The 20374-nt window shown below is 38.5% G+C and overlaps 1 long non-coding RNA gene across 1 annotated transcript; it reads right to left on the bottom strand.

Moving 5' to 3' along the window:
• Window positions 1-5541: 5541 nt before the first annotated feature.
• On the bottom strand, window positions 5542-12216 carry LOC126913360 (uncharacterized). Its single transcript, XR_007708510.1, has 4 exons — window positions 12077-12216; window positions 10289-10414; window positions 9834-9885; window positions 5542-5688 (listed from the first exon to the last, which is right to left on the bottom strand). It is a non-coding gene; the product is annotated as an uncharacterized LOC126913360 (long non-coding RNA).
• Between the last annotated feature and the right edge of the window lie 8158 nt (window positions 12217-20374).

Here is a 20374-nt window from a genome sequence, read left to right as displayed (position 1 = left end):
TTATAGGAATGTGGAGAAGCCAGGCTGGGCGAGGGGAAGACCTCAGAACAATAGCAGAGAGCTTGAGGACATCTTCCATGAATAAGAAAGTTCTTGGCATACATAGTAGCCACACTTAGGAAAGTTTTCTGAGCCTTTCCTAAATAGCTAAAGGAGAGTCTTTTTAGGCTTTTTCTTTTGAGAGCTGGAATGAACAGAATGTGTATACTCTTTGGACACGATAGGGAGAGAGATGGAACTGCACTTTTGTGTCTAGGCCAAAAAATAATTAAGGCAATAATACAATGTGAAGGAATATGCTATGAAATTCCTAGAGGAAGACTTTTAGCCAGATATAACTCATGACAAATGTTTTTCTCTTATCTTTATGCAACTTTAATAGTCCTAGTAGGCAGTATTAGAAACACCTATAAGAACTTATAAATTGTATTTTAGTGTCCCATTTTGTTTATGCACCAAAGTTTTTACAGGTTAATATATTACACATTTTTTTAAGAAGATTCTGAACCCTGCCTAATGGTAGACTGTAGAAAATGGGATGAGTAGAGGTTTATGGCAACTTTGGAAAGACCTGGGGTTGCATCATTAAAGGCAGATAATATAAGTTTAATATAATGGGAAAAATATACCTGGGAAAAACACTAGAGTTGCAGAGTCATGGCCCATGACACAGAACGGATACAGAGGGTCTTTGGAGCAGGAAACTATTTGGCAGCCTTTCTGCCTTAGCGGGCGGGGAGCACTGAGCAGACAATTTAGTCAGTGGGTAGAAGAGGCAGCTCCATAAAAGAGTTGGGAAGCCGAAGGCAGTCCCCCGATCTATCAAAAAATGCATTTTCAAAGTTATTATGTAACATTACAGTCAAAACTGAAGATAAGAGGCTGATGCATCACAGCATTAGCAAAGTCAGTGTTAATATGTTTGCATAGATAGGAAGATTTGGCGTAGAACTTGGGCATAAAAATGAGGAGCCAACATTAGCTGAAACTGAGCTCAAAGCACCATTGCCAAGAGATGTAATTCTTGTCTTCATCTCCTCGAATATCAAGGTTTATTTAGTTTACAAACATATGGGTTTTCAAAGCTAGTACAACTGTGACATCGATTTAGAAGCTACAGACAGGCAAGAGGTTAAGATTAGAGCCGGCCAGAAATTTTCTTACAAAACAGAATTTTGCATTTTAGCCAGGATTAGTTAAGACAACTGAGTCTTACAACATCATACTGCCAGGTGAAAAAATGACTCACTTGACATGCTTAGTACTGCTGGGATGAGTACACTTGAATTGTGTTTTAACATAAACATTTATGGAGTGTTACCATTATTAAGAAAAGATGTGTTAAGGAGAATTTTGCCTTTAAATTTTTTAGGCAAGGGGAGGGCACTTTGGAAGCCAACGCTTTTCCTGGATTTAACAAAGTAGTGAGGTGGCTCTTGCTTCTCTGTACAACAGTGTAGCTTAAGCCTTCATGTCATACTTGATGGCCAGTATCATTTGTGCTTTTCCAAAAGTTCATCTAAATTAAATATATATATATATATTTCTTGTCTAGATATATTTAAAATTAACATCTAAAAAAAAATCAAAATCAAATAAAATCTTGTTTCATCAGAAAATTTCCTGCTGGGTATGAAACTAATAACCAAATATTATAATAAAAAAAATAACAACAAACAAACAAACAAACAAAAAAAAGCAAACAAACAAGCAGTCATACCATATCTGTGGACCTTTTAGCACAACAAAAAATGCTGCCACAAAAAGTGAAAAAACAGATGGACAAGCAATGCAATCCTCTGCCCAATCACTACATACTCAATCAAAGAATTCTGAACTTCAGCAGAATTCACTCAGACACTGGGGATTACATGGGCAAAAACCTAGATTACAAATCAAAGGGCACTGAATAGTACATGTATATGTTCCAGTTATGAAAGCTGCTTAATGATTAAAGTCATCTATGCTTAAAAAAAAAAAAAAAATGCAAAACTGATGTTGAGGTCTGAAAGTATGTCTCTGGATTGACAGGTCATAGGTTAAATCCAGATGAGGGTCACTCAAGCCTGGTGTTAGTCTAAATGAGTACAGCATTAATACTGAAAAATCCTTGCAATTAGCTCACCACCTGTCTGTAGCAGAAATCCTACCAGTCTAGGTTCAGTTTAAACTTGATGTTTACTTGCGTTTACAGTATTTACATGCTGCTAACTAGGAAGAATGAAGTAGGTTTTTTGATTTCGATCACTATTGCTATCCTTAAATTACTCATCTGCTGCCTTTTTTAAAGGCACTATTTTTCATTGCTAGTGCAACAGGATGCTTGTACTTCATAAATATGACAGAGAGAATTTTCAATTTGGCATGGCTTTAAATGTTGGACCTTGTCAGGATAATACAGCAGACACTTTCTTTCTTAAAATAAGTAAATAAAATAAAATAAATAAATAAATAAATAAATAAAAGAAATAAAATAAAATAAATAAAATAAAATAAAATAAAATACAAAATGTTCATATTGCATAAGAGAAGTCTGAAACAGATGAAGGAGAATTTGTGTAAACTGTCATATCTGTGTTGATGCTAACACTGAGGTCCTGATTTTGAATAGAAAAGTACCCTATTGATACAGAACTGAGCTTTGAATAACATCAAAGGGTTAAAACAACCAACACTTAAAGCAAAGAGGAATAGATCACTTACTACACTTATTCTATTCTTTTTTAAAACTCATAGGGTTGATGTGAGCTTGTTATCATTCAGTAAAAGATAAAATTTGCTGCAGAAGGTATGCACTTTGCAAGTGTGTAACAGCTATCTCAGACCACTAATAGATTTAACCTTGTATGTTCATAGATATTTAGAGTGTTATGGTTTGAAGGTCAACTCCACTGTCTTACAGTAAAAGGGAAGCAAAGAAAGGAATAAAAATTAGAAAGAATTAATTCTTCAAAAAGTTTTTACAAATCAAAACCCTGCAGTTTCACACTGAGAACAAAAGAAGCATATTAAACACCAAAGTTTATCAAGACAAATTAGGTCCCAGTTTCAAATTTTCTTTAATCTTTTGCATCTGAACGTTTTTTTGCCTCATGCTGTTTTCCCTAGTTAAATGTTAAAATGAATTCTAGCCAATACCATTGACTTCCTCCCTTAAAAATATTGAGACACATAATAAAAAATTAATTACTTCCCCTAATTTCCGTGTGATTCTTTAAAAAGATGTAAAATTCATTTAAAGTAAGTGGTGACTTTGTCTTTGAAGATCACGACAATTAACATGGATCAAAGCTTAGGTTCTGTAACGATGATAGCTTATTAGCATAATGAAATTAACTTAGAGACAAGAATCTTTAATAGGTACAACAAAAACGCTTTAATAATACTTGAAGAAAATTATGTATTTGCTAGAAGTACAACAGTTTCAGACTTTCTATCCAATTAATAAGTTGTTAATTAACTCCTTTTCCAAACAATGTGCACTTTAAGTTAACATCTGCCCATTGGATAACACTTTCCTGTTTTTTTTTTTTTTTCTAATATACTGTAGAACTGCAACACTGTTTTACAGGGAATTCCTTGTAGGACTATTCTTATGCTAGGGAAATAGGACCCAAATATAGTAATGTGTTTTCTGTATCCAACCAATTAAATAAAGGAGAAGGCTTATTTCAAAGATGAGGAGAAGGAATGGGTAATTCCTTAATTATGGCTGCATTGTTTGTGGCAGTGTGTAGTTTCAGATTTCTTTGAATTTTCAATAGAAATTATTTTCTGCAGTTTATATGTCTCTGTAAAATGGCCCTCTGCTGACTAGTGCCATATATGGACTTGACTTGGGAGCAATTTTCAGATTTTTTTTTTTAATATCTATTTATAGTTTTGTGTTACAATATTTTACTGCCTTATTTATAAGATTATAAATCAATAACTATTGTTTTTAAAGATATGGAGTGGGAAAGTTGTTCACAAAATATTAAAATAGAGCCTTATGTATAAAAATAGTATTTTAATAGCCTTTGCTTTGTAGTGCTGAATAATAAAGGCTTTCATCACTTTAATTTTTAATCACAATGACACATTTTGTTTTAGGGGCTTCTGCCTGCAGAGTAGCTTGGGGATCAAAAATTTCACAGAGCATTTTGCTTTTTGCAAGTGGATTTGGAGAACACACATGACTGCACTGAATGGATAGGCTCAAAGCCTCTGCTCGAATTGTTTAGGCCAATGATGGAACAATTACATAGGTCTTATTTGAAACAAATGAGTTATTATATTGTATTGGATCAAGGATCCATGTTTTAATAAATCCCTAATTACAGTAACTTTTCATTTAATCTGGCAAATTCTAAGCAAGTTAAGAATTTCTGAATTGGAATCAGCAATAAAAAATATGCCTGTCTCCCATTCTGTTCAAGGCCACACAAGTTGATCTCATTTTAAGTAGCATGGAAGCCAGGAATGTATCTCCCAAACAGGGCACTGTGACATGATTATATTTTATTTCTGAAGAAAAAAAGAAAGAAAAATCTGTAAATTCTTATTTCCCTCTTTTCAGAAATAACAAAGAAAAACAGAAACAAACAAAAACAGTGCAAACATGAGAATGTTTCTGAGGTCATCTTGCACCTTGGAGAAATTTTCTACCACAGACCTGAGAGTGCACAAATCTTTTTTTTTTTTTTTTTTTTTTTTTTTTTTTGTGCAACACCCAGCCCAAAGTCTTCCATTCAGATAGCTATGGTCAGGTTTTCCATTTCAGATCATGTATGGCATGTATGGCACAGTCACAGAGTACGGTGAACTCTAAAATGAGATAAAAATGAGTCTAGATACAGAGCAGAGTGTAGGTAAGAAGAGCTGGGGTGTACCAGAGGTATCAATGGTGGCCCCAGGGCACCAAGACAGCACGGTGCTCCCTGTTAGCTTGTCAAGAAGCCCGTGTAAGGCTGCGTGCCTTCACATGATATTTTTAGTATTGGAATGAGTAGGTTCAAAACCACCTCAAGTACTACTCCTCTAGCCATAGCCAAAGCTTAGCTCCTCTGGAACATCTTCATGAATAATAACTAATCAGTGCTCAGCACATGCACGTAGCACACAGCGCAGTCCACCAGGATGCCAGCCTCTTTGGGGTGGAAACAAAACACAACTGTTAACTCGCATGAAAAGTGTGTAACCCGAGGAATAAATTTGAAGAAACCACTGCTTTCTGAATGCAAATAGGCAACGACACTACTCTGATGAAAGCCATTGTCTCTTTACTAAGCACAAATTTGTAAAACCCTGACCATTACACCTATACACCTGTAGCTCCTGTAGCTGGTTGAAATTTATTTTTTGGCTGTTTATTCAACTTCTTCTTGCAAAAGTTGAACTTAACTTTCTTTCATTTTTGCAAATCAGAATTGATTTTTTTTTTTTTTTTGACATTTCTCTTAAAATGTCAGATACTGAAAATCCTTGTTTGGAAACATGGAAAAGCAAGAGCTGGGGCACTTCTGATACTGAAATTGCTTTTGGGATCAGTAACAGTAGGCCCTCCGTAGCTGGTAGGTTCCTCTTGAAGTAGGTTAAACCAACACTGGCAGCATTCAGGGCCATGTCCTGGGGAAGTCCCCATTAGTGACCATTGCAGGTGGATGAGCTCTGCAGAAACCAAATCCGCTTACTTCCAGTAGAGTAAGTCTAAAAACAAAGATATTTCCTTTTAACTACTTGTTTTTGGCAAATCAGGGCTTCTTGGGTAAAATCTTCCCAAACTGTAAACCCATCAGATAATTTCTCAGTTCCTCAGTACCATATTCCAAGAAATATGGTATGACGTTGGCTGGGAAGTGCAGTCAAAAGATCACTGTCACCTATTGACTAGCTTTCCTGCATGCATCCATAGCATAACCATTTTTCCTTGGATTACTCCCAAGTAAGGAAAGGTGTCTCTCCTTGCTTAGGAAACCCAGTGTCTTAACTGCACAAGATGTCATGAGCACAGGCCAAAAACATGAGTGTGTCTTTTAAGTAAGACATTGTTATTCCTTACAGGAGAGAAAGAGAATAAAATAGGAAAAAAAAAAGAAAAAGAAAGAAAGAAAAAAAGAAAGAAAGAAAGAAAGAAAGAAAGAAAGAAAGGAGAAACAGAAAGAAAGAAAGAAAGAAAGAAGGAAAGAAAGAAAGAAAGAAGGAAAAAAAAGAAAAGAAAAGAATAATAATAAAAAAAAAAGCTCATCTTTGAAACTAAGAAATGTACTTATTGTTCCAAATTTTGAGCCAATCTTCAGAGTTAGGTTATATATAAGGTTCTTCTGGAGTTTTACTGGAGCTTGATATAATGCCAGAAGATACTAAATTCTCATTTTTAAGAGAATGACCACTACACAGAGCTGCCAACTGAGAGCTTCCTTTATAGCAATAAAGAGCTTGCCAGGGATAACCTCAGTAAAAATGACACTGATAAATACTTCGGTTTAAAGATAATCAATACAACACTTCCAGTGTTTACACGTGGTTTTATTTTTTGGTCAGTAGAGTATATTTTTCTTGCCCAACTTCCACTTCCAACAAGGTTCTCCAGTCTTTTTCTTGTTTTGGAAACAGAACACTCTATGACGAAATCATGAGTACACGTGCAGTGTTGTCAGTTGGCATAATACCCTGGACACACTTGAGGGCAGGATTTGGCTGGGGGGAATGGCAGTGTAGCATGTTTTTTAAGTGATATATCTTCTTTGAAAATACTATTCCAGGTTATATATACAGAATAAAACAATGTATATTCTAGGTCCATTTTTAATTGATTATTCCCTCTGAAATAACACCTTTCCCTCTTCATGTGTTTTCAGTCCCAGCTTTATATGATTTCTTGAAGTTGTCCCGGATTTGGATTTCCCTCGATGGCCCTGTTCTGTTTTGAGAATAATTTATGTTTCACACTTCATTTGCATGCTTTCCTAACTGCATGGATAAAATAAGCACAAGATTCCTTGTCTCTAACTTCACAACTGAGCAAAATAATCTTCTCCCCTTTCTTCCCATTCTTCATACCCTACTGCAGAGTCAGACACATTGCTACAGACATTCACGTACATCAGCATAGTGAAGCATCAGCGTAGTGAACCATCAGCAGAAACCTCAACTATGAAGTGGGAAAGTATGAGCAGGTAAAAGAGCAACAGATGTTATTTCTGTGCTATGTCTCTTGTGGTAGTGCTTTTGGTTTCTTTTATATTATTATATATATATTTTTTCCCCTTTTAGAGTAGCATATGCCGTAGAGATAGAACACATGGTAGTCGAACCACAAAAGGCAGTGACCTGAGGGCCGTGTACAACCAGAACCATACAGATGCATGGGCTTGTGATAAAGTCATAATATGTGCATTTTCATCTTTTTAATCACAGTTGGTTTGAAACTTTTTACTTCAAAAATTGGGTAAATACCTATTAACCCTTCCTCCTTTTTAAACACGTAGTTTAGCCACTAATTTTGCCTCCATCAGCAAGTCATAAATTTTTCCAGTTTCAGGCTAGGACACTATGGACAAACTGATTCAAAACAAAGGATGAGCACAGTGGTGGGGTAACCCCAGTTATGTTGGTTTTACTCACCACTTGCAATCTCTCCCGCTCTCTCCCCATATGCTGCAGTACACACTGAAAACTTTACCAAGTCAAAGGTCATACATAGCTTTAGAAAAGTTTGCTTATTAAGGAAAAAAAAAAATCTAGAACCTAAGTTATGATGGAAGTGTTCCCTGCCAAGGAGCTTTCTTGTCACTGAAAAAAAAAATAAAATTAAAATTAAAAATAAAAAAATAAATAAATAAATAAATAAAGGTTGAAAAATTAGGAAAGAGAAAAAATTTGGAAGTGATTTTTAGCTGCTGAAGCAAAGGTGCAGATATCTGAGTACTGGTGGCACAGGTTGCCCAGAGAGGTTGTGGAGTCTTCTCCTTGGAGATCTTCAAAAGCCACCTGGACTTGACCATGGGCAGCTTACTCTGGGTGTTCACACTTGAGCAGAGGGGTGGTCCCAGAGGTCCCTGCCAACCTCAACCATTCTGGGATTCTGAAGTCTCTAGAAACACTGCCTACTTCCTCACCTCACTTATAAACCTTCACAAATCAGTCTGAGCAGAGAATAATTTCACTAGTTTTTGTTCGTAGTGTTTTACTCCGTGGCTGTTAGCCATTATTTCTGTTATATCAACACAAAAAGCAATCAAGAACCTGCTCAATATCGTACCTCCTGCTTCTGCATTACAACCCAGTTACACAACCCACAACATTATACTACTCCTCTTGGTCCTCATTACTGAGCACTTAACATTCACACCCTGGTTATCTGGTCTTTAATAAGAAATAAAGTTGTTTATTTTACATCTATTTCACTTGTCATTTAAGATTTACAGAATGCCATCAATCTTTGCCTCAGTACATTGACCTCAGTCTAATTGTTGGGACTCCAAATTCTGCACAGATGTTATAACTATGAATTTAACTTTATATAGCAAAAAAAATCAGTACTGCCATATGCTGTCTTTTATGAGCTTGCAGTGTGTAATGAATATCCATGACTAATGCTTTTGACCCAGGTAAGCCCACGATTATTGAAGGTAAAAAGTTTACTAAACTTTATTGCTGCACTTTAACTAACACTACCAGCAATAAACGTTCAGGAACTCCTTTGCCTCTGTGTTGATTTGAAAAAATTGCTTAGCTCTTCTTAATATACTGTCTGCATCAAGTGTCAAAATCTTCCAGATTCAAATATTTTTGTACCATAAGATGGTTTTCTTTGATATCCAATATTATTCAGATATCTTTATATTTTGTTGCTTGGATCTTTTGTTTTGGTTGTTTTACTTTATTAAAATCAATTGGGACAAAACTTTCTTAAACTTCTTAAGAACCAGCCAGGTGCTAGAATTCAAACACATTTATTAAGAGTGCAGTTTCAAATATTTTAAACAATCTCTATTTAAACAATAGGGAATACCTATTCATAAGTAACTTAATCTTATTAATCCTCGAGGATATGAACCAGATATTAGTTAACGTCCAAATTAACTTTCAAAACTGCAATGAGCCTTATCAGACAGTAAATGTAAAACTGAAAAATTACCCTCCAAAAGCAGACAAGTGAATCAATTGTGCAGTCCAATTAGCTACTTCCCAAATGCAGAAAGGACCTCTCCTTGCAGAGAGGCACTGAGCTGTGGCCCACATACTCTGTGTGGTCTAGCAGGGCTGGTGACTCTCACAGTGATGTGGGAGCCAGGGAAAAGTAAGGTGGCAAAGGTTGCAAGGGTCATTCAGGTCCTTGTTAAGGCTTAAGAAAGGGTGATATGGCTTCAGCAGTCTGACGATGTACCAAAATCCAGAGCTGGAAGCCCTTTGGAATGAGGTGGGACACTCCTATCTTCAAAATGAATTTGCCTAAGGTTAAATAATTCATCTTTTATGAATTTGCCTAAGGTTAAATAATTCATCTTTTATAACTGTAGGAGCTTCCTTTCTAGAGCACGGACCTGCATCCTGCTCTGTATGGGTAGAGTCCACCCCATGGAAGGGGGTCTCATGGTCCCTCCCTCACAGCAGGAGGTCCAGTCTTTTGGAAGTTCTTATTAGATGAGGTGGAGGAGGTGAGCAGCCTCCTTTTTCCAAGGGTGTTTAAACTAATTCAAAAGGCACTGACCACTTTCCTAGAGAACTTTTTAGCATGTAATTAGAAATGAAAGGCAAAAGAGTAAATAGCAAATTATGAGGCCTGAAAGTCAAGTTTAACCCACTCAGTATTAAACTGCTGACATCCGAGTGTGCAGGAGGTGACTTACCCAGGGCAGCCAAAGGTCACATCCCGTGCTGTAAATATCCTGATCGTCACATCTGCAAGTAAAATCAAGGATATGTTCTGCTAGAAATCCACACTGATGACTAAAGTAAAAGTATTAAAACTCTTTACTATGAACAGTTTTCAATGCAGCCACTGAATACTACTAACTAGTCAAAATGAACACAGCAAGGAGGTATTTTATGCTTCCATTAGACAGTAAGAGACTGAAGGTGAGCTGAGTGTAAAACACTTGATGGAGGTAATATGTGCGTCCATTTATTCAGTGCTGAGAAACATTGTTCATCTCAAATATCAATTAAAACAACCTAAGCGACAGCAAAGGAAGCCTAGTCCTGCATCATTAACTTTTTGTCAGCACTGCAGAGAGTGTATCAGCAGATCTATAGCTGCTGTTTTTGAGTATGTTGAATGTTACGGAAGGGCTGCTCATCTCACTGTACAGCTAGCCGATCTCATCCTAGCATGTTCAACGAAGTAACACGAAGTAAAACTGGTGTGAGGTAAGAATAATGTTTTCTGGGCATGAATCTTCACTCTTCTTCCCATGTAGTCATGTTCACTCTGCAAAGTGAAAACAATGCATGACAAGATGAGAACAGAGGCTGAACCCTCATACGCAACCAATAAGTAATGAAGCCCTCCCTAGTTCGCTTGATCTGAAGGTACAGCCCATAGGCACTTTTTCATTTATTTTCTGAATAAATTTGAGCTTTTTTTCTTCTGAGTAGGACAAACAAAGCTCAGAGTCATAGCAACCAGTGACAGAGTCCCCTTCAGACACCCTCAGCTGATATTAGCACCATCGTTTTGGAAAAACACAGCGCCAGGAAAGAGTTACCAATGTAGCGTTACAGCTGAGGATACTTTGTAAAGACATCACCACAGCTATAGTCAGGCATGCTTCCACTGAAGTAAAGTATAGTAACTAACAGTTGGGTCTAGACTCTTTTTCTGATTCAGATACTCATTTACTATGATTTTAATGTCTATTTTGTTTCACTGTATTTTTTTTTATCGCTATATTTTGTTTTCATTTTAATATTTATTTATTTTCAGTTAATTTATTTTCAGAGTTAATGGTCTATCTCTTGTGAAATCAACAGTCAAATGCAGCAGAATCAGCGACTGGATGAGGGATGTTTATGCAGTTCAAGTGCTAACAGTGTGGAGTTAGCACAAGAGGAATTATGCAGGACTCTATCAACATGACTGTGCGTTAGAAGCTGTTTTCTGATTTTAGCTAAAGCAAATAGTGAAACACTTAGATTTTTATCTGAAGCCCTAGAATCTGGAAAGCATAATAAAAAGAGAAAAGTCCCTCATTAAATTCCACTTCCTGTTTTAGGTTTACTGGAATTATCCTAAGACAAATTCTGCAATCTCTCCTCAAGGCCCAATTCTATGGCTTCTTCCATCTAAAGAACAAAAAATGCCTAAGTTCTCTCTGCCATTTTTGCTGATGGGTGATGAAAAGTGAATTTGCTGTACCTCTACAGCTGACAGAGTTTTTGGCATCTAAACCTAAGGAAGTCTCACCTCTGCGCTTGCCTTTGACATTTCTCTTGGTCTTTGTAGAACACTTTCCAACAATTTTCTACAGATGCATATGGGAGATACCACTGCACCAAGAAAGAACAACAGTGCATTAGCCTCAGCTTAAGATAAGGGAATGGGGGAAGTGCCACACTTGTGCCAAGAGGAGAAATACCTCCTCCTACAGGGAAGAGCTTTATGCATTTCCCAGCCCTTGGTGGAAGACCTGCACGCAGAAGAAATGGAAAATTCTGTTTTATACATGATTTTACAAGTCTTTGCCAAATTTGCATTATTATAATGTATAAAAACATAAATTAATAGCATTGAAACCACTGCTTTATCCTGGCTCCTGAGCTAAGATGGGTGAAGCTGCCGCTACATGGACACAGATTTCAGACTGTATTTTAAAAGAAAGGCTGGCAGAGATTTCTATTGACTGTCCCCATTTAAGGGACAAAGTCCCTTTGACCTGAACATTTCATCTGAACAAGGGGCTCCAAGATTAGACTCAGGGGAATTGCTTTCTTGCCCTTGGTTTCAGCCAGAAGTAGAAAATGCAAAGACATGAGAAAAAAAAAAAAAAAAAAAAAACTTTTATGACCTATGATTTTGTTCACAAACTTGTTAAATTTCATTCTACCTAACACAAGCAGGAGGCAACAGGGAGAATATACATAAGTTTATTACCTGACAATTTCAGCTATTAACATAACTCCGTGAAAAAGCCAGTGTGGTCTTAGGATGCACCAGGTGAATTATTTCCAGGATGAAGTAGCAATGTCATGGTAGAGAGAACTGCTAGAGCTTGCTCTGAAATACGGTGTATGGTGAAGAATTCAGTTTAGTTAAAGCTCCAGGAGAACAGGATCACTGTTAGTTAATGTATCAGTCTGTAAACATCAGCAAGGAGAAAATATTATTCCAGCTAAAGAGCAAGCTGGAAAGGAAACAGGAGTAAAAAGAAAAATCAAGTGGTATAAATTAGTCATACATATACTTCCCATGTAAATTAAAAGGTCTTCAGACAACAGAGGATCGAGGTTGTGGTGCATCATCACTGCAGGAATGGAGGAGTCAGGAAAACTAAATTATGTCAAGATCCAATTAGCTAAGTTTTTGAAAGTGAATAAGGGAAGTGCAGCAGCAGGTAGGGGGACCTGAAGTACCCTGAAAGTTGTATTTCTATGTCCTTAACCTACCTGCTTCCCTTACACCTGCTAAACACAGTGCTTAGATATTAGCAGTCGAACAATAACACTCCTGCCTGTTAGTACAAATCCCGTCTCAGTCAGGAAAGCAGAAAAAAAAATGACAATGTCAATGAATCTGAAACACCAAAAAGTTAAAATTGCTGGTAAAGAACTAGCAGTAAGTTTGCAGCAGCTCCTATCTTCTCAACAGCTCAGTTCATATCTACTGAGACAGCTAACAAAACAGGAATTGGAGCGCTGCTCTCATGAGTCACTCTGGAAACCTTTACATATTAAAGAAAAAAAGAAAAAAAAAAAGCTGTGTGTTAAAAGTATCTTAGCCAAACATGTTATTTCTCTTAAATATACAACAAAACACAACTGTCCTCAAGGTAAATATCCTCTGTTTTATTACTTTAGATCACTTTTCAGTGCTGTAATCATGTCATTATGTTTGCAGTTCCCGGCTCCAAAAGAAGCAACCATCTAACTATAAACTTCTGGTTTCCCAGTCTATTCTGTCTGTGTCACTTTGAGGAGGACAACCAAAGTTCAGTGAGTCTGAGCCTACCATCGAAATTGATGGGAGTAGGCTCAGGTTTCCTTGTCCATGACATCTGTAAGGAGACTAATTTTCTTCTCTGCTCTGCAGTTTCTAAGACATATTCACAGTTCACATCTGTTTTTTGTTGTTGTTGTTGTTGTTGTTTGTTTGTTTGTTTTTTTAAACTGGATTGGAGATCCGAAGTTCAGAGCAGAGTCAGTCTATGTCATCCATTGGTGTACCAGGAGCACTTTGATTGGTACCACCAGGGGCTCCTGCATTTTTGATATTTTCTCTTGTAGCCTACAAAAAAAACATAGGGGTAAAAAAATATTTCTTCCTTTTGCCTATAGATGGATAGGAATTTGAATAATAGATCACTGAAATCATTCTTCTACAGGTCTTTATAAGGCTATTATAGTGACTCCCAGGATCAGACTGCTTCTTAAATGTTAGTGTAAGATTTTGTACCTTACTGTGCAATGTCCTTTGAGGGTAACAACTCAGAAAGCTTGGTTTCAGCCTATTACAGCCAGAACAGGGACACAGCATGGGAAATCCAGTTGTTTTGTTTTCATAAGTTTTTGCAATATGTTATGTTTTATTTTCCCTACCTTTGGAGCCAGGAAAGTTGCATCTGTCATGAGTAACTTCTGCAAAAAATATGATGGTGGAGACTAAAGAATAACAAAAATGCTTTCACACTGAGAGGCCTCTCCCTGTAATAACAGCATTAATCAATAATTGTAATAGCAAGTGGCAGCAAGTTTAAGTGTCCTTAAACTACCTTTATGCTTCTATACAGTTATACTGTCCCATCCTACAGACAAAGTTAGGGTCTCCCTCGTGGTATGACAGGTCTGGACACCTAGATACAAGCAGTAGGAAGATAACCTCCCAAGTGGTCCAGATGTCTACAAGAGCCACATTGACAGCTGGTAGGCAACCCATCCATGGACTAGACCAGTGCAGTGTAGCCCCTAAAATAGCTTCTTTTAGACGTAGGCACCACATGTCATGTTGGGCTGACCAGACTTGACCTACCATGGATGTGTAGACCAAAATACCCACAGCCCCTAAATAATTATTATTACCTTTTAAGAATTAAACTGCAGGTATAAGATGATACTTCAGAACGTTTCTATGTTATCTTTTAGCTCTCCTTTGTTTTTCTGTTTTTGTTGTGTTTCTTGAGTGGCAGCTTTAATTGCACTTACAAGGCATGTTGCTAAAATGGGCACAGAGTCCCAATCTCAACATTTTCTTCATTATTTTGCAACTTTGGGAGCATGCCAATATCGTTGCAAGATTTGGCATGCATTTACCTGGAAAGAATGAGAAACTTCATATTTCGTTTCAGCTTTGCAAGGTTTCCTCCCTACGCCCCTCTCACCCCCACACCTCTCACCTCTCCCCCCCACTTCTCCTGAGGAAAAAAAAAAAAAAAAAAAAAAGGAAAGAAAAAACAACAGGGCAAGCAGAGGAACTAGAAACGTAGTCAAAGGGCAAAGCTGATCTCTCTGACAATGATATAAATCAGCACTGCTCAGCAGGGTTCTGGGGAACTCCCCCTGAAAGCAAGATCAGCCCCATCACAAGGGACAGCAGGTTTTGTGGGTACCCGCTCTCTGCTCTCTGTGAATTTGGGAACATAGGCGATATTTTTACCTGCTCTTCCAGCTAAGGCCAGTTTGCTACGTGAGAGTTTTGTTGCACTTGGACTTGGAAGTGTGAACGTTAAAGGCCAAGCTGATAACCCTACCTGCAACCTAGTGCCTTAGATTCCAGTCTAACGAAGCTCTATGTTTAACTTCTGTTTCAGACCTTTAGCACAGAAAATATTCCTTTTACAGCTGCTACTCGGTGCTTGGAGCTTAAAAATGGCTTCGTTTTGACAGACAGACTCACGAGGCAACTAACAGAATTTTACAGAATATATACATTAAGTATTTTAATGTAAAATGTTTAAACAGCCTTGAAAAAGGGATGGAAATAGAGGTTACCACCACCCCCATCTCACCAGAGTGGTGGCCCTTGCAAGTCACACTTCTCCTGAAGCTTCTTTTGCTTCGTGTCTGGGGCTGCTTCAGTAGGGACTCAGCTACACCCACATGAAATGAAAGTTTCACAGACAGTGGTGTTCACTGTCTCTTCTGCCACCTTCGCTTCCCTATTGCTGGGTTAAAGAGAAGGCCCCACGGGGTGGAGTTCCTCCCAGAAAATGACAATAAAGCCATGTTTCTTACTGCCTGGCGCAGCATTTCCTCGGTGAAGATGTGAGCACCGTGCCTTGGGGACTGCAAGCAAAGGGGTGCCCACCATGGTGTCAAGACAGGGGTGCTTACTCCCCGCGTGGGATGCTTAGGAGTTGAATGAAAGCATTTTCCTGCTGAGCCCCCTGGAGCTGTGCTTTTCTCTGTGGGATGTCCAATTTTCTCCATGCACCCTGCAGAGTCTCACCAACCCCTATCTCCAGCCACAGTAACCCACTGGGCACACGGTTTAAGCATAGCCATGTCCAAGCCCTTTTGCAGTATAAATCCACAACAATTTCACCGATTCCCATAAGAGTAAATCAGTGCAAGTGAGGGCAGACCGTGGCCCAGCAGCCCCGCAGCCCAGCACAGAGAAGAGCCGGTGACACCAGTGAGCGGCAGCCCCGAGCTGGGCAGGGAGCAGCTGGGAGGGAGCCAGATGGGCAATGAAAGGGGTGCAGCCAGATTCTCAAAAAATCGGCTTTTAATTGGAGGACGTTTTGCAAGACACCCCTGACATAAAGTTGAATTATTTTCATTTTTGCTCAAACAGCAAAAAATGTAAATGTTGCTGTTTGCACAGATACTTTTTTTTTTTTAAGCTGTTGTTGCAAGACAGCACTTAAAAGGAGGCTGATATTAATCATCTCCATGTAAGGCAAGTTTAAAATGGCATATCAACCAATTATTCAGAGCAGCTGATGGGCAGTGGCCTATTGTACTGACTGGTGTTTCTTCGGAGCGGGTATCAAATGGGTCCACGTGGCACAAACAGAACAGAGCTCCAGATGGGAGAGCAGTTCCCATCTTTTGCAGAGTAAATCTGCTGTTTGAGAGTATATTATATGACTGAAATTTTATACATATGACTTTGTTGGATCTGGGATCTCTTCCTTTGAAAATGTACTACAATAATAATTGCATTTACCAGTTGCCAGTCCTTCTCACAAAACATTTCTTTTTTGTTCCGATTGTGAAATTAATTGTCTCTAGCTAATATAATTAAAAACAAACACTTCTGATTTCAGCGGAGGGAAAGGGGAGAAAAAAAAAAAAAAAAAGCAACTGCAGCCCTGATTTTCTATTGACAACAAGAAAGCCCTGCCATCCCTGAACTGTTTAATTATTGAAATGAACTGTAACAGTACACTGGATTGTTGCCGAGGTCACCGAGCAGTGCTGGATGTCAAGAGGAAAGCAGCAGCTCCGAGAGCCCTCCAACGCCCCAGGCTCCGTCTGAAAACCCACACACTTTTTCTCAAGCATTCAGCCCCTGATAGGTAGCCCGATAGCACTGCCGATTTGCTGGTATTACAGAGGTCCGACGGTGCTTGCTTGTTTTAAGACAAGCCAAACTATGCTCTGGTGACCACCGTGACGCTGTGATTCCCATGCCCTATCGCATTCCTCTTTCTCAGATCCCAGGCATTTTTTTTTTCCCCTACGTGCAGTCCAGGATGTAGACAAATGAATTCCAAGTGACCTATGTGGGGGTGGACTCTTTGGAAACAAACAACAAAAATAAGATATCTCCTGTCCTCACTTTTTCATTTGCTTGCTCCCTGGATACAGTTTATTCGTGGCAATGAAACACACATTTTGTCTCTGGAGCGAGATCCAGCAGCAACATCTTTACCACCCCCTAACTTTTTTTTTTTTTTTTAACTTTTTTTTTCCCCCTTCTTCCTTCTTCTATTCTTTTCCTGATTTCCTACTTCAGTCTTTACAAAAGAGATCTTGTTTTACGTTATCTGCTCCTTTGGAAGTCAGGCTGCCCTTTAAAGCATATCATATCAAGGCTTTCTATTGATTTAAATGATATTTTTTTCTATAATAGTTTAGGAAACTGGAAGTTTTGAAAAAATGCATGTGCGTATCTGTACTGGCAGCAGGATCTGCTTTGCAAATAATCACTGAGTATCCAGGGAAAGGGAAAAAAACTTCTTTCGAAACTTTCAATGTGAAGAAAATTCTGTAGATAGAAAAACTGCTAAAAAGAAATAAAACTGCAGTTGGGGAGCAGACAATAAAAATTTCAGATTGCTTTATGGCACACTATTACAGGCAACTATCTTGCTTAAGTAGGCATAACATTTTTCACAGTATATATTTAAGGTTTTATTATGGTTTGGATTAACAGCAGGAAACCATCACTCTTGAAGGGAGGGGAGAAATAATTTTTGCCAGTTCAGTGGCCTGGCAGGTAGCAAAAAGCACTTTTTAAACAGGACATGGGCGTCTGAGTTCAGTGTGGCCTGAGAAATGCCCTGAATGGCCTCCAGCCTAGTGGGATGCTTATGTCATGGCCTGCATGCAAGGGATGTCCATGGGCAAGAGAAGACCCTGGGGACCAGCGCTGCCCCACAGTCACTGTGTTAGTGACACTGAGGCTTTTGCTGGGGTACCTACAATGAACACAGCCCTGTAAGCCTGCCCTCCTTCCCTGCCTGATTTTAGGTGCAAACATCAGAGCATTCGGGGCCATTGCAGCCTTTCAACGGACCTCAGCCATCCTCCGAAGCAGCTCTCTAGGACAGAAAGTTATGCGGTGACATCCACCTCCAGGCTGCCAAATCCTGCCAGTTCAGAACAATGGAACAGAGAATAACGGGAAAAGAATAGCCCACATCAACACATCCAGCATTGTCCCAGATTCCCTTCGGCTTCATTAAAATTAGTGACGTCCTTCGGTCTTGGGTGCACCAGACCTCGCCTGCTTCTGCATGGAGCACTGCTGGCGGAGCTGCCGGTGCTCCTCAGCATCTCCTCACTGCCAGCACTGACTTGGTGACCCCAGTCCAAACCCCACATTTGGGAATCATGCCATAGCCCATAGTGACCCATATAGCTGTAGCTGTTCAAAAGAAATTAGAGTAACCTGATTTTTATTATTCCCTACAGAGCGACAACTTGCCCCACTCCCCGATGTACTTCTGCCTCCAAGGAAACACGTTCCATTTATCCCATCGTGCCCACCTGCAGCAGGACCCTCATGGGCACAGGATGGGGACAAAAGCTTCCAATACGCAAAGCGCAGCCAGGCAGAGACACAAGGAGCTAATCTCTGTGTAAATTATGTGAACTGAAGTAAGTAATTTAACAGCTTATTCCCCCAGGTAGCCAGTGACCACTGTATGTCCCTGTTATTTAATTTGACAGTTAACCTTTCGAGGGCTGGTAGTCATTTTAGATTAACCTTTGTATCTTAAAAATTAGTAAGCAATTTTCTTCTGGTTAATTTTTTTGTTATTTTTTCCACCTCTTTCCAGTGGTCATCTCATCTACTACATTTGTTCACCCTTTTTAATGCATCAGCTTGTGAATCAGAGTTGGCGGAGAGCAAGGGGAGGGATTGCTAAGAAATTGGAAAACATCTTTAAGGAGGTAAGATGAAGTATTTGTGCCATAGTTTACAATTATAATAAAATAAATCTAGAAACTATTTCATGTATGAGAGCATGTACATTAGAAAAAATATTTCTTTCTATAATGGATAACCATCTTATGAACACTAGAATGTGAGTAATTTGTCAGTTTTACTTTTAATTAAAACTCTGAATATAGTTCATGCACTGTTTGGTTCAGTATCAACATTTTGGATGGGGGCTAAAACTGATTTCCTCTTAAATCTGTGGCATTTCTCAGGACAACTGACGAAGTGTGCCTTAACATTAAGCTTTTGAACCCATGGGGTTGGCTTGTTTCAAGATCAGTAAATCAACAGATATCAGAGTAATAGCCCTGAAAAGGCTCAAGACTTCTAACACTTCTGTAAATGCTCTCTTTACCAAAACTGCATCCATTTTTCCTCTCAGACAACGTGTTTTAATTCATTGCATCATTACCAAGTTGGTCCACTGTAAAATGAATTAAAATCATGCTAGTTAGAACAGTTCCATTTTAAATATGTTTTTCAATGCAATCCATGGAAAATTTAAACAGATTCATTTTTTTTCTTTTTTTTTTTTCTTTTCATTTTTGAACAACTAAGAAATCTTCTCTGATTTTTTTTTTCTTAATCATTGCTACTTTGAATCTTCCTTTGGGGGAATATTTAAGCTTGCATGAATTAATGGTGGTCTGTTCCCACCCTTCCCTCCAGCTAATTCTGCAGTGGGCAGGCACATGATACCTGTGCACATTACAGAGTTCCATCAAAATCTGCCAAGCCAACATACAGTACTAGTGTGTCAGAGAGGAGAGGAGTGATGTGTCCCTTGTGCATAAATGTGAATGAACAAATACTTTTTTTTTTTTTCTGGAAAGAGGATGACACAGAATATCGTATGGGTTGGGTATCAAAGTTTGCAACCCCATGCTTCTGTGTTAGACTCATCTCCCAATCCCTCACCACAGCTTTGCAACACAGGGAGTGAAAATCACCATTACACCTCCTAAAAACACTCATAACTTACCATATTTAGCTTTAAGTTTTAGTTCCCTCTGTTTTGCCTGTTTTGATAAATACCCATGGCACTCAATAAAATTGAAACATCAATGAACAAAACAGATCCATATGAAAATTTCTCCGGGGATTAGGAAAGGAGAAGAAGCACATCTGGAAGAGGAGAGTCACATTGCTAAGTATGCTCAAGTTCCACATTGATAGGTGAGTACCAGCGGTAATCTAATTTATCTGTAACTTACCTGAATGCTTCTTGGTTCAAAGCCTAGGCAATGCAAAGGAAAAAACTGAAAACTGAGAAAGCTCACTCAAAAAAAAAAAAAAAAAAAAAAAAAAGATGGAAACAGTCAAATTTATATTGTAAGCACCATGGTAGCCCTCTTTGTGAGAAAGAGCTCTTACTTCATTCCCTGGGAATTACTTAAAGGCAAACATGGTGAGAATTACTTTGGAGAGTGTTTGAGGGAAAGCACACCATGGGAAAGAGGAGCAGATGCATCTTTAGAGTTCAGTATTGTTCATGCCTCTAACTTCATATGCCCTTTACACAATCTTCCACTAAGTCTTCTACACCGATAGTCTGTAGAACCT

This window comes from Cygnus atratus, chromosome 6, assembly GCF_013377495.2.
Source record: "Cygnus atratus isolate AKBS03 ecotype Queensland, Australia chromosome 6, CAtr_DNAZoo_HiC_assembly, whole genome shotgun sequence".
Classification (NCBI taxonomy): domain Eukaryota; kingdom Metazoa; phylum Chordata; class Aves; order Anseriformes; family Anatidae; genus Cygnus; species Cygnus atratus.
Note: the sequence above shows the minus strand (reverse complement) of the source record. Positions and strands in the feature narration are given on the sequence as shown.